This window comes from Lithobates pipiens, unplaced genomic scaffold (assembly GCF_037356315.1).
Source record: "Lithobates pipiens isolate NorthernLeopardFrog02 unplaced genomic scaffold, aLitPip1_a1.2 Scaffold_19, whole genome shotgun sequence".
Classification (NCBI taxonomy): Eukaryota; Metazoa; Chordata; class Amphibia; order Anura; family Ranidae; genus Lithobates; species Lithobates pipiens.
Window position 1 is genome coordinate 426,714,523 of NW_027507764.1, and position 12,285 is coordinate 426,726,807.

Sequence of the window (12,285 nt, forward strand, 5' to 3'; positions counted from 1 at the left end):
AGCGTCACCTGTAACAGTTATATGGTGATCACTGGTGAAAGGGTTAACTAGGGGGCAATCAGGGGGCTTTATGCGGTAGTATATGGGGGTCCCTGGCGCTATAAAAAGCTGCGGCGAACCTAAATACCTACCTGCCTAACTAGCGTCACCTGCGACACTAATACAGCGATCAGAAAAACGATCGCTTATTAGGCTGGGTTCACACTGGAGCGATGCGGGAACGCCACGAATCCGCGGCGGGTTCCCGCATCGCATGCCTCCCGGCGGCAGTTCACACTGCCCTATGCGAACTGCTGGGAGTGTCAGTGAAATGTTAATGACACCCCCAGATCAGTTCGCAAATCGCATTGCGATCTGCAAACTCGGATCGCATGGTGTGAACACCCATGCGATCCGATTCTGCTGCGGACCAAAAAAAGGGTCCCGTGCGAGTTTGCGGTGGGTGCAGCGCGAATTCAGCCATACTATCTGTATGGCTGAACTCGAATCGCACAGAGATCGGATGTGATTTGCACTGCAGTGCGGTGCGAATCACATCCGTTCTCATAAACCGCTGCAATGTGAACCCAGCCTTAGTGACACTGGCGACGGGGGGTGATCACGGGGTTAAACCTTTATTGGGGGGTTAGGGGGGTACCTTAGAACTAAAGGGGGCTAACCCTAACTGCCCTAACAGTTATTACAGTCACAAATGACACCCGCCGGGTGATCAGGGGGTTAAACCTTTATTAGGTAATAAATGGCGGGTGCCCTGAAACTATAAAAAAATAACTAACCAACCAGCGTCACCTGTAACAGTTATATGGTGATCACTGGTGAAAGGGTTAACTAGGGGGCAATCAGGGGGCTTTATGCGGTAGTATATGGGGGTCCCTGGCGCTATAAAAAGCTGCGGCGAACCTAAATACCTACCTGCCTAACTAGCGTCACCTGTGACACTAATACAGCGATCAGAAAAACGATCGCTTATTAGGCTGGGTTCACACTGGAGCGATGCGGGAACGCCACGAATCCGCGGCGGGTTCCCGCATCGCATGCCTCCCGGCGGCAGTTCACACTGCCCTATGCGAACTGCTGGGAGTGTCAGTGAAATGTTAATGACACCCCCAGATCAGTTCGCATATCGCAGTGCGATCTGCAAACTCGGATCGCATGGTGTGAACACCCATGCGATCCGATTCTGCTGCGGACCAAAAAAAGGGTCCCGTGCGAATTTGCGGCGGGTGCGGCGCGAATTCAGCCATACTATCTGTATGGCTGAACTCGAATCGCACAGAGATCGGATGTGATTTGCACTGCAGTGCGGTGCGAATCACATCCGTTCTCATAAACCGCTGCAATGTGAACCCAGCCTTAGTGACACTGGCGACGGGGGGTGATCACGGGGTTAAACCTTTATTGGGGGGGTTAGGGGGGTACCCTAGAGCTAAAGGGGGCTAACCCTAACTGCCCTAACAGTTATTACAGTCACAAATGACACCAATGCAAAAAAAAAAAAAATGCTATTGGTGTCACTGTGACTGGGGGGGCAGGGGTGATTGGGGGGGTGATCGGGGAGTGAAGGGGGGGTGTGAGTGTGCCTGGCATGTTCTACTGTGAAGTGTCGTGTGGGTGCAACTCACCGATCCTCTCTCCTCGGTGCCGGAACGAAAAATACCGACACGGAGGAGAGATTACATCACTTCCTCTCCTGTGTTTACATTACAGGAGAGGAAGTGATGTCACGCCTCACTTCCATTCGTCAGGAGCGATCGAGAGGGGGTGGCCATTAATGAATGGCCGCCCCCTCATCCCGGATCGCTTCTGAACGAAAACCGACCGCCGCTGGCACCGGGGGGGGGGCCCGATCGGGCCCCCCACCCGCGGGAAGGCAGGGACGTACATGTACGCCCATATGCCTGCCCGTGCCATTCTGTCGACGTACATCGTCGTGCGGTGGTCGGCAAGTGGTTAAATATAGTTTGTGCTTTAATGGCTGAGCTATTAGTATGTTAAAGGTTTAAATATAGTTTGATCTCTGAACTATTGATATGTAAAAGATATTGTAATTTAATGGTGTAATTTTAGTAATATGGTTATATATAAACTATTATTGGTAAATCATATTTATTATGCCAATAATGAAGGGTCGTGGCCATTTTTATCCATGTATACAGTTTGATTGTATTTATTTATTAAAGTTTAATGTGAGTTTTCAGCCTCTGGTCCCATGAAAGGCAGGAGAAGCTCAATAGCGACCCCTGCCTATGAGAACAGGGACTGAAACAGAAAGGCAGATAAAAAAAAACTTCATTTAAAACTCCTGAAAGTTTCTAAGAAGGTCAGGTGACTAGAGGAAGAAAGGAGAAATTTAACATTTGTCAGAATAACGGCAGCAGTTAAAGAAGATGCATCCCTCCCCCTCATGTCATGGTCCTTGTTATGTAGCTGGTCCTTTCTGCTGTAAGGGGATAGTTTGTGTATTGGTGTTAAATATCGTTCAAGCAATAGTTCAGCCATCAATCAAAACTCGAAATATAGTTCGAGTTTTGATTGATGGCGATGGCTGAACTATTGCTATGTATAGATGTTGTACGTTAGGGGTTTAATTTTAGTAATATGGTTATAAATAAACTATACTATATTATTATACTATTATTATTATTATTATTATTATTATTATGCCAATAATAAAGGCCCGTGGCCATTTTTATCCATGTGTACAGTTTTATTGTATTTATTAAAGTTTAATATGAGTTTTCAGCGTCTGGTCCCATGTAGCCATCACATCTAAGAAATGGTAAACTGCAATATAATTAAAGATTGCTTTTGTGTTCAATACCACTTTAATATAACCTTGAATGTGTATTACCTCTGCGGTTTTAACCTCCCTGGCGGTATGATTATTTTAGATGTTAGGTGCTGAAAGCAGTACAATTATTTGCAATGAAAATTTGCCGTTTTATATTGTAGGCCTTTAATTCTTAGGAATAACTCACTTAAATCTGTCCAAACCAGAGTCTAGTAAACATCCCGGGTATGATAAATTATAATATGATAAATAACTATAAATAATTATACCAAATAATAATATAACAATAATAAAAAATATTCAATAATGTAATCAAATCAAAAACACTGAAATTTGCTCAGTTGCAGAATTGTCACTGTCATTACTTTTCAGTATTTGATGACGGATCTCCCCACAATTTGCTATTGCTCAATTCTGCGAGTGATTCCAATGTATTATCGCTGTTTTCTAGCTGGCCTAAAATCACTTTTGATGTAAAGGGACAGTTTTAGTTGCTATGGACCATCTCCAGTTTTCAGGCAGAAATAACAGTTTTTATAATATAAAACTACATGCAGGACACTGGGCAAACCACTAGGGACAAAGTGGATGTGAAATAATTACATACAGCAATGTTGAAAACAAAAAACGAAAGTATCCCCAAAGTGGGGTTTTTTAACAGCGTAAATTACCTGTGGAGGCTAGTTTATGTATATATGGAAATAAATACTGACATGTGGCAAAAAACTAATAATACAAATGTTTATTAGTAAAAAAGAGGATTGAACAGGTGACACAGTAGTCAGGGACTGAGCTCCACTATGTGAATAAAAATATATGATATTACATGGATAGACAGAATACAATTATAATGCCTAGACCATAATGCCACTGTAAATACAGTAAAAAATAGATAATGTGGACCCTTTACGCGTTTCGACCCTCTCGGGGGTCTTCTTCAGAAGGTTTTTATCTATTGTAAAAGAAGGAAGACAAACATAAATACATATCCATATATGGTGCACTGTACTTTACTAGAAATAATCTGCTGTGGGCAGAATATACACCAAACATTGCATGGTTACATAATTAACAGTCAGTTGGTATACATTGCATGATAGCTACCTATATCATTCACGTAGGAGATCCTCTTTGAAAGACAGAAATAAGCTCCGCCATTTCTCCCATATCCTTCACAGATGCGCCAAACCTGCATAGTTGAAGTTGGTCGCTATGCTCTACCGAAAAGGGAGAGCAAGGGAACGGAGTTCAAGGGATAAATAACTTACAGGGGATCACATCGCTATTGCTACCTCCAATATAAAATAGTGGAGGAGGGTATAGGTATGGGTAGACAGAAGTCGGGAGGGGGACAACCTACAATAAAAACAAAAGAAAATATAAGGATGTATATATATATGAAAAATCCCTATTCAGGGGCTGTCCCCCCTGTATAGGGGGACAGAAAATATACCTACATATAGTATGTCGGGTATATAGATACAGAGGTAAGCCACACTACTTGAGTGTAGCATACCATACACGATTAGAGTTTAAGCAGATGATAATAAAAGCTAAAGATCATTGTAAGTGCCCAGTAATGAGTCAGCAACGACAGACAACGCCAGATGACAAAGAAGAAAATAAGTGAAATAAAGACACAGCATGTGCAAAATCTAATACCCCAGCGTGACTGGTGGTGAAAGTAAGATGGTGAAAAGTAAAATAAGAATACACCATGTTCTGGTGTCCAAGGTGCCCCAGCGTAACAAAAGTAAGTGTGGAAAAGGTGGTATATATACCTGTGGTTAATATCAAGTAAGTGCACGTTATGTAGCAGAGCCAAAAAGGGGCAATATAATGGAGATAGTAGTTGATTAGAAATAGTGGGCTTTACAATCAAACCCCTCAGATACTTATACTGTCATGGGACAGAAAAGGTGATCAGCGCCCTCTGACCCTGCATAGGGGTGTTACCGTCCATTTTTTCTAGTCTTCTAAAACCCGGGTGGTTAAACACCCTTCCCCATTCGGTAACATACAGAGGTCTGGGCCATGAGCTCTACTTGGTTTAGTACTATTTGAATTTGGCATTTTTCGGCTATTGTCGATTGTCTTTTGTTGTCAACACGAATAGCTTCCAAGGCGATAATTGGAACAATTTTGGTTTGGGCCTCAGATATAGCCCCTCAAGGCACCTATAAAGTTAACTTACCACACACGTGCAAATGTTCACATTTTTATAGGTGCTCCACTAATTTTCTAATAGGATGATTATATTGATTATCCTTATTTGCTCCTCTTTGCACCTGATGGGAGTATATGTGCATATATGTGATACAGTAACGTAGTATGTATATATGGCCTCACCATCCGATAACCAGCTTGCCATATTCTGTACATTCACCAGTAGATGATTTTCTTATGTATACCCAGTTTACCTGTGAATGATATATTCATTATGAAATGTTTTTGTGCTATTTTTATATTTATTTTTACTCCTGACATGTTGCTATTAAATATATTAATATGTCCTTTCACATATTTTTCTATACACTTTATGACGGTTAAGCTCGTGTGCATTTCCCCTCTTTCTCCATCAGATGGTGCCATTTGAGCATACTTGTTCGTTTCGCTGCACATAGGGCGGACTGCTTGGGTATGACTTCCCGACCAGAAGAGGGGAGCGGCATTGGTGCACGCATGCCTCTCCCCGTTCGTCCCGGGGCTTGTGCGGGTAGGCGCCACCCGTCCCCCCGGGACAATGCATCTGGTCGGCGGCATTCCGGAACAGTACCGGACGCGGCACCTCACTGCGCATGCGTTTTGTACGCGTGCGACGCGACGTGCCGACGTCACGCCGGTGCGACGCTACTGCGTACCTTCCCGCCATGTTGGGAAGGTCACTTCCGGAACGCCGAGGGGACCACATCCGGTCGGCCTATATGGCGACCAAATGAGGATATGGTTAGACAGGTGGAGTTTCTAATTCGATTCAGCTAATTGAACGACATATGGGATATTTATATCCCACCTCTTCACACTGGCAATTCACTCTGCTTACTACAGGATAGCACCAACACTGACTTTAGGTGCAGGGCAAGTCACTGGATTATTTTACTGAATGCTCTACTACTCTCCTTACTGCCTATATATAGCTCTGCTTGCAGGAGCTTAATACTATCTCTTGTTTATTTGCAGATAAAAGGTCTTTTCTGTCCCATGACAGTATAAGCATCTGAGGGGTTTGATTGGAAAGTTCATTATTTCTAATCAACCAATATGGCGACCAAATGAGGCTATGGCTAGACAGGTGGAGTTCCTAATTTGATTCAGCTAATTGAATGACACATGATTTATATCCCACCTCCTCACACTGGCAATTCACTCTGCTTACTACAGGATAGCATTAGCACTGACTTTAGGTGCAGGGTAAGTCACTGGATTACTCTACTGAATGCTTTACTACTCTCCTCACCGCTTATATATAGCTCTGCTTGCAGGAGTTTAATACTATCTCTTGTTTATTTGCAGATGAAAGGTCTTTTCTGTCCCATGACAGTATAAGTATCTGAGGGGTTTGATTGTAAAGCCCACTATTTCTAATCAACTACTATCTCCATTATATTGCCCCTTTTTGGCTCTGCTACATAACGTGCACTTACTTGATATTAACCACAGGTATATATACCACCTTTTCCACACTTACTTTTGTTACGCTGGGGCACCTTGGACACCAGAACATGGTGTATTCTTATTTTACTTTTCACCATCTTACTTTCACCACCAGTCACGCTGGGGTATTAGATTTTGCACATGCTGTGTCTTTATTTCACTTATTTTCTTCTTTGTCATCTGGCGTTGTCTGTCGTTGCTGACTCATTACTGGGCACTTACAATGATCTTTAGCTTTTATTATCATCTGCTTAAACTCTAATCGTGTATGGTATGCTACACTCAAGTAGTGTGGCTTACCTCTGTATCTATATACCCGACATACTATATGTAGGTATATTTTCTGTCCCCCTATACAGGGGGGACAGCCCCTGAATAGGGATTTTTCATATATATATATACATCCTTATATTTTCTTTTGTTTTTATTGTAGGTTGTCCCCCTCCCGACTTCTGTCTACCCATACCTATACCCTCCTCCACTATTTTATATTGGAGGTAGCAATAGCGATGTGATCCCCTGTAAGTTATTTATCCCTTGAACTCCGTTCCCTTGCTCTCCCTTTTCGGTAGAGCATAGCGACCAACTTCAACTATGCAGGTTTGGCGCATCTGTGAAGGATATGGGAGAAATGGCGGAGCTTATTTCTGTCTTTCAAAGAGGATCTCCTACGTGAATGATATAGGTAGCTATCATGCAATGTATACCAACTGACTGTTAATTATGTAACCATGCAATGTTTGGTGTATATTCTGCCCACAGCAGATTATTTCTAGTAAAGTACAGTGCACCATATATGGATATGTATTTATGTTTGTCTTCCTTCTTTTACAATAGATAAAAACCTTCTGAAGAAGACCCCCGAGAGGGTCGAAACGCGTAAAGGGTCCACATTATCTATTTTTTACTGTATTTACAGTGGCATTATGGTCTAGGCATTATAATTGTATTCTGTCTATCCATGTAATATCATATATTTTTATTCACATAGTGGAGCTCAGTCCCTGACTACTGTGTCACCTGTTCAATCCTCTTTTTTACTAATAAACATTTGTATTATTAGTTTTTTGCCACATGTCAGTATTTATTTCCATATATACATAAACTAGCCTCCACAGGTAATTTACGCTGTTAAAAAACCCCACTTTGGGGATACTTTCGTTTTTTGTTTTCAACATACCAGGGGTGATCAGCGCCCTCTGACCCTGCATAGGGGTGTTACCGTCCATTTTTTCTAGTCTTCTAAAACCCGGGTGGTTAAACACCCTTCCCCATTCGGTAACATACAGAGGTCTGGGCCATGAGCTCTACTTGGTTTAGTACTATTTGAATTTGGCATTTTTCGGCTATTGTCGATTGTCTTTTGTTGTCAACACGAATAGCTTCCAAGGCGATAATTGGAACAATTTTGGTTTGGGCCTCAGATATAGCCCCTCAAGGCACCTATAAAGTTAACTTACCACACACGTGCAAATGTTCACATTTTTATAGGTGCTCCACTAATTTTCTAATAGGATGATTATATTGATTATCCTTATTTGCTCCTCTTTGCACCTGATGGGAGTATATGTGCATATATGTGATACAGTAACGTAGTATGTATATATGGCCTCACCATCCGATAACCAGCTTGCCATATTCTGTACATTCACCAGTAGATGATTTTCTTATGTATACCCAGTTTACCTGTGAATGATATATTCATTATGAAATGTTTTTGTGCTATTTTTATATTTATTTTTACTCCTGACATGTTGCTATTAAATATATTAATATGTCCTTTCACATATTTTTCTATACACTTTATGACGGTTAAGCTCGTGTGCATTTCCCCTCTTTCTCCATCAGATGGTGCCATTTGAGCATACTTGTTCGTTTCGCTGCACATAGGGCGGACTGCTTGGGTATGACTTCCCGACCAGAAGAGGGGAGCGGCATTGGTGCACGCATGCCTCTCCCCGTTCGTCCCGGGGCTTGTGCGGGTAGGCGCCACCCGTCCCCCCGGGACAATGCATCTGGTCGGCGGCATTCCGGAACAGTACCGGACGCGGCACCTCACTGCGCATGCGTTTTGTACGCGTGCGACGCGACGTGCCGACGTCACGCCGGTGCGACGCTACTGCGTACCTTCCCGCCATGTTGGGAAGGTCACTTCCGGAACGCCGAGGGGACCACATCCGGTCGGCCTATATGGCGACCAAATGAGGATATGGTTAGACAGGTGGAGTTTCTAATTCGATTCAGCTAATTGAACGACATATGGGATATTTATATCCCACCTCTTCACACTGGCAATTCACTCTGCTTACTACAGGATAGCACCAACACTGACTTTAGGTGCAGGGCAAGTCACTGGATTATTTTACTGAATGCTCTACTACTCTCCTTACTGCCTATATATAGCTCTGCTTGCAGGAGCTTAATACTATCTCTTGTTTATTTGCAGATAAAAGGTCTTTTCTGTCCCATGACAGTATAAGCATCTGAGGGGTTTGATTGGAAAGTTCATTATTTCTAATCAACCAATATGGCGACCAAATGAGGCTATGGCTAGACAGGTGGAGTTCCTAATTTGATTCAGCTAATTGAATGACACATGATTTATATCCCACCTCCTCACACTGGCAATTCACTCTGCTTACTACAGGATAGCATTAGCACTGACTTTAGGTGCAGGGTAAGTCACTGGATTACTCTACTGAATGCTTTACTACTCTCCTCACCGCTTATATATAGCTCTGCTTGCAGGAGTTTAATACTATCTCTTGTTTATTTGCAGATGAAAGGTCTTTTCTGTCCCATGACAGTATAAGTATCTGAGGGGTTTGATTGTAAAGCCCACTATTTCTAATCAACTACTATCTCCATTATATTGCCCCTTTTTGGCTCTGCTACATAACGTGCACTTACTTGATATTAACCACAGGTATATATACCACCTTTTCCACACTTACTTTTGTTACGCTGGGGCACCTTGGACACCAGAACATGGTGTATTCTTATTTTACTTTTCACCATCTTACTTTCACCACCAGTCACGCTGGGGTATTAGATTTTGCACATGCTGTGTCTTTATTTCACTTATTTTCTTCTTTGTCATCTGGCGTTGTCTGTCGTTGCTGACTCATTACTGGGCACTTACAATGATCTTTAGCTTTTATTATCATCTGCTTAAACTCTAATCGTGTATGGTATGCTACACTCAAGTAGTGTGGCTTACCTCTGTATCTATATACCCGACATACTATATGTAGGTATATTTTCTGTCCCCCTATACAGGGGGGACAGCCCCTGAATAGGGATTTTTCATATATATATACATCCTTATATTTTCTTTTGTTTTTATTGTAGGTTGTCCCCCTCCCGACTTCTGTCTACCCATACCTATACCCTCCTCCACTATTTTATATTGGAGGTAGCAATAGCGATGTGATCCCCTGTAAGTTATTTATCCCTTGAACTCCGTTCCCTTGCTCTCCCTTTTCGGTAGAGCATAGCGACCAACTTCAACTATGCAGGTTTGGCGCATCTGTGAAGGATATGGGAGAAATGGCGGAGCTTATTTCTGTCTTTCAAAGAGGATCTCCTACGTGAATGATATAGGTAGCTATCATGCAATGTATACCAACTGACTGTTAATTATGTAACCATGCAATGTTTGGTGTATATTCTGCCCACAGCAGATTATTTCTAGTAAAGTACAGTGCACCATATATGGATATGTATTTATGTTTGTCTTCCTTCTTTTACAATAGATAAAAACCTTCTGAAGAAGACCCCCGAGAGGGTCGAAACGCGTAAAGGGTCCACATTATCTATTTTTTACTGTATTTACAGTGGCATTATGGTCTAGGCATTATAATTGTATTCTGTCTATCCATGTAATATCATATATTTTTATTCACATAGTGGAGCTCAGTCCCTGACTACTGTGTCACCTGTTCAATCCTCTTTTTTACTAATAAACATTTGTATTATTAGTTTTTTGCCACATGTCAGTATTTATTTCCATATATACATAAACTAGCCTCCACAGGTAATTTACGCTGTTAAAAAACCCCACTTTGGGGATACTTTCGTTTTTTGTTTTCAACATACCAGGGGTGATCAGCGCCCTCTGACCCTGCATAGGGGTGTTACCGTCCATTTTTTCTAGTACATACAGCAATGTAATCTGTAAGATTACATTATACTGTATGTATACTGTGTGTTTTACTTTTTGAATTTGGCGCTGTTCTCCGTCCCCATGCGTCGCAACGCTTGCAGGGAATGGAGCCTGGCGATGTGATAGATCGAGCGGAGGACGAGCCGCTCATACAGCGGGGGGGGGGGGACATCGCTGGATCCAGGGGATAAGGTATGTAAACTCTTCCTGGATCCAGCGATGCGGTCCCGAGTCTGGCTCGGGGTTACCGCTAATGGTACAAAATTTTCACCCCGAGCCAGACTCGGGAATACAGCCAGGGGGGTTAAATAATTCCTCGGTCACACATAAGCAGTGAACAATCACTATGGGTGTGGCGACTGCGCTGCTAAATAGCCGCCTGAATACCAAGATCAGCTCCACCGCCTGGCACAGCCTTACCACACGGAACCTCCACATGCTAAAAGACAGTGCCTCTTACACCTATTCCACAAAGGAACCCAGCGATATGCCCTGCAGAAGTAGAAAAGTTCCACAGCCTCAGGAGCTCTTGGAGTTTTTCTCCCCAGCCTTTCAAGGGCTATATAAAAATGGAGGCAGCCACCACTTATCACTAGCAGCCTGTGCAATCCTACAACACAGCATCTCTCACAATTCACAGCACTCATCTTCATTAGATGTCTCCGTTCCTTTTACGTTTATGTTACAAACATGTTATCAATCTCTGATTATATTGCGGAGTTACCTTTTAAACGTAAACATGTACATGCACATATTACAACTTTTGAAACTAATAAAAGAAAATATACTTATCTTTTTGGATCTCATATTTCTATAAGCTACATTGGGATTGTCATCAGAAGATTTCAAAGAGTGAGTGTAATAGTTACAGGGAAGTAAGCATTATGAAAGTATAAATTTGTCAAGTAGGCAAAGTAAGTTTTATGTAAATAGATTCTTATTCTTTCAACTTCTTTTTGCTGGGAAAGAGACAAATACTTGATTTCTGAGACCTCTGATAATGTTTGAATGAAAAAATGGAGCTTGCAAGCTCTCATAATTCACAATTCCAGACTATGGGGGGGGGGGGGGGGGTTACTAAAACTGGAGCATGCAAAATCTGGTTCAGCTCTGCATAGAAACCAATTAGCTTTCATGTTACTTGTCAAAGCTTAACTGAACAGCTGATTGGCTACTAAGCACAGCTTCACCAGATTCTGCATGCTTCAGTTTCAGTAAATCTTCCCCTATGTGTTGGAGAGTAGTCAGGATTGAATACTAGAAAATTGTCTCTTCCTGATATTTGTCTGGAAAAAACAAGAGTATTCTATGATTTTCCAGGGTCCACAATGTCTGATACCGATGTGATATAAGAATATGCTTATGAAGCAAAAAATTTAAGAAAAACATGAGCAAAAGATCGAGGGTCTTCTCCTGTCCTCCGATGCGGAGAAGGCCTTCGATCGAGTAGCATGGGACTACATGTTTGAAAACTGTAGACACATAGGCCTGGGACCAGGCATGCTGACGTGGATAACCTCCTTCTACCTAAACCCATCAGCCAGACTTAAAATAAATGGAACCCTCTCCAACAAAGTAGACATACGCAATGGCACTAGGCAAGGCTGCCCACTATCACCTTTATTATTTATTTTATCATTGGAACCATTCATTAGACATGTCATAGCAAATTAAA

General features: G+C 42.2%; 3 long non-coding RNA genes across 5 annotated transcripts; 2 read left to right on the top strand and 1 right to left on the bottom strand.

The window, feature by feature from the left end:
- Positions 1-3,662: 3,662 nt before the first annotated feature.
- On the bottom strand, positions 3,663-4,693 carry LOC143998336 (uncharacterized). The gene is made up of 3 exons (XR_013277857.1): positions 4,573-4,693; positions 3,896-4,147; positions 3,663-3,743 (listed from the first exon to the last, which is right to left on the bottom strand). It is a non-coding gene; the product is annotated as an uncharacterized LOC143998336 (long non-coding RNA).
- Positions 4,694-5,298: 605 nt separating this feature from the next.
- Positions 5,299-7,363, top strand: LOC143998337 (uncharacterized). 2 transcript variants are annotated; one of them, XR_013277859.1, is made up of 4 exons: positions 5,299-6,202; positions 6,305-6,451; positions 6,879-7,130; positions 7,283-7,363. It is a non-coding gene; the product is annotated as an uncharacterized LOC143998337 (long non-coding RNA). The 2 variants fall into 2 exon arrangements; XR_013277858.1 differs by having other exon boundaries at positions 5,303-6,202; positions 6,879-7,360.
- An 855-nt stretch (positions 7,364-8,218) lies between these two features.
- LOC143998338 (uncharacterized) lies at positions 8,219-10,281 on the top strand. Of its 2 annotated transcripts, XR_013277861.1 has the most exons (4): positions 8,219-9,122; positions 9,225-9,371; positions 9,797-10,048; positions 10,201-10,281. It is a non-coding gene; the product is annotated as an uncharacterized LOC143998338 (long non-coding RNA). The 2 variants fall into 2 exon arrangements; XR_013277860.1 differs by having other exon boundaries at positions 8,223-9,122; positions 9,797-10,278.
- The last annotated feature ends 2,004 nt before the right edge of the window (positions 10,282-12,285 follow it).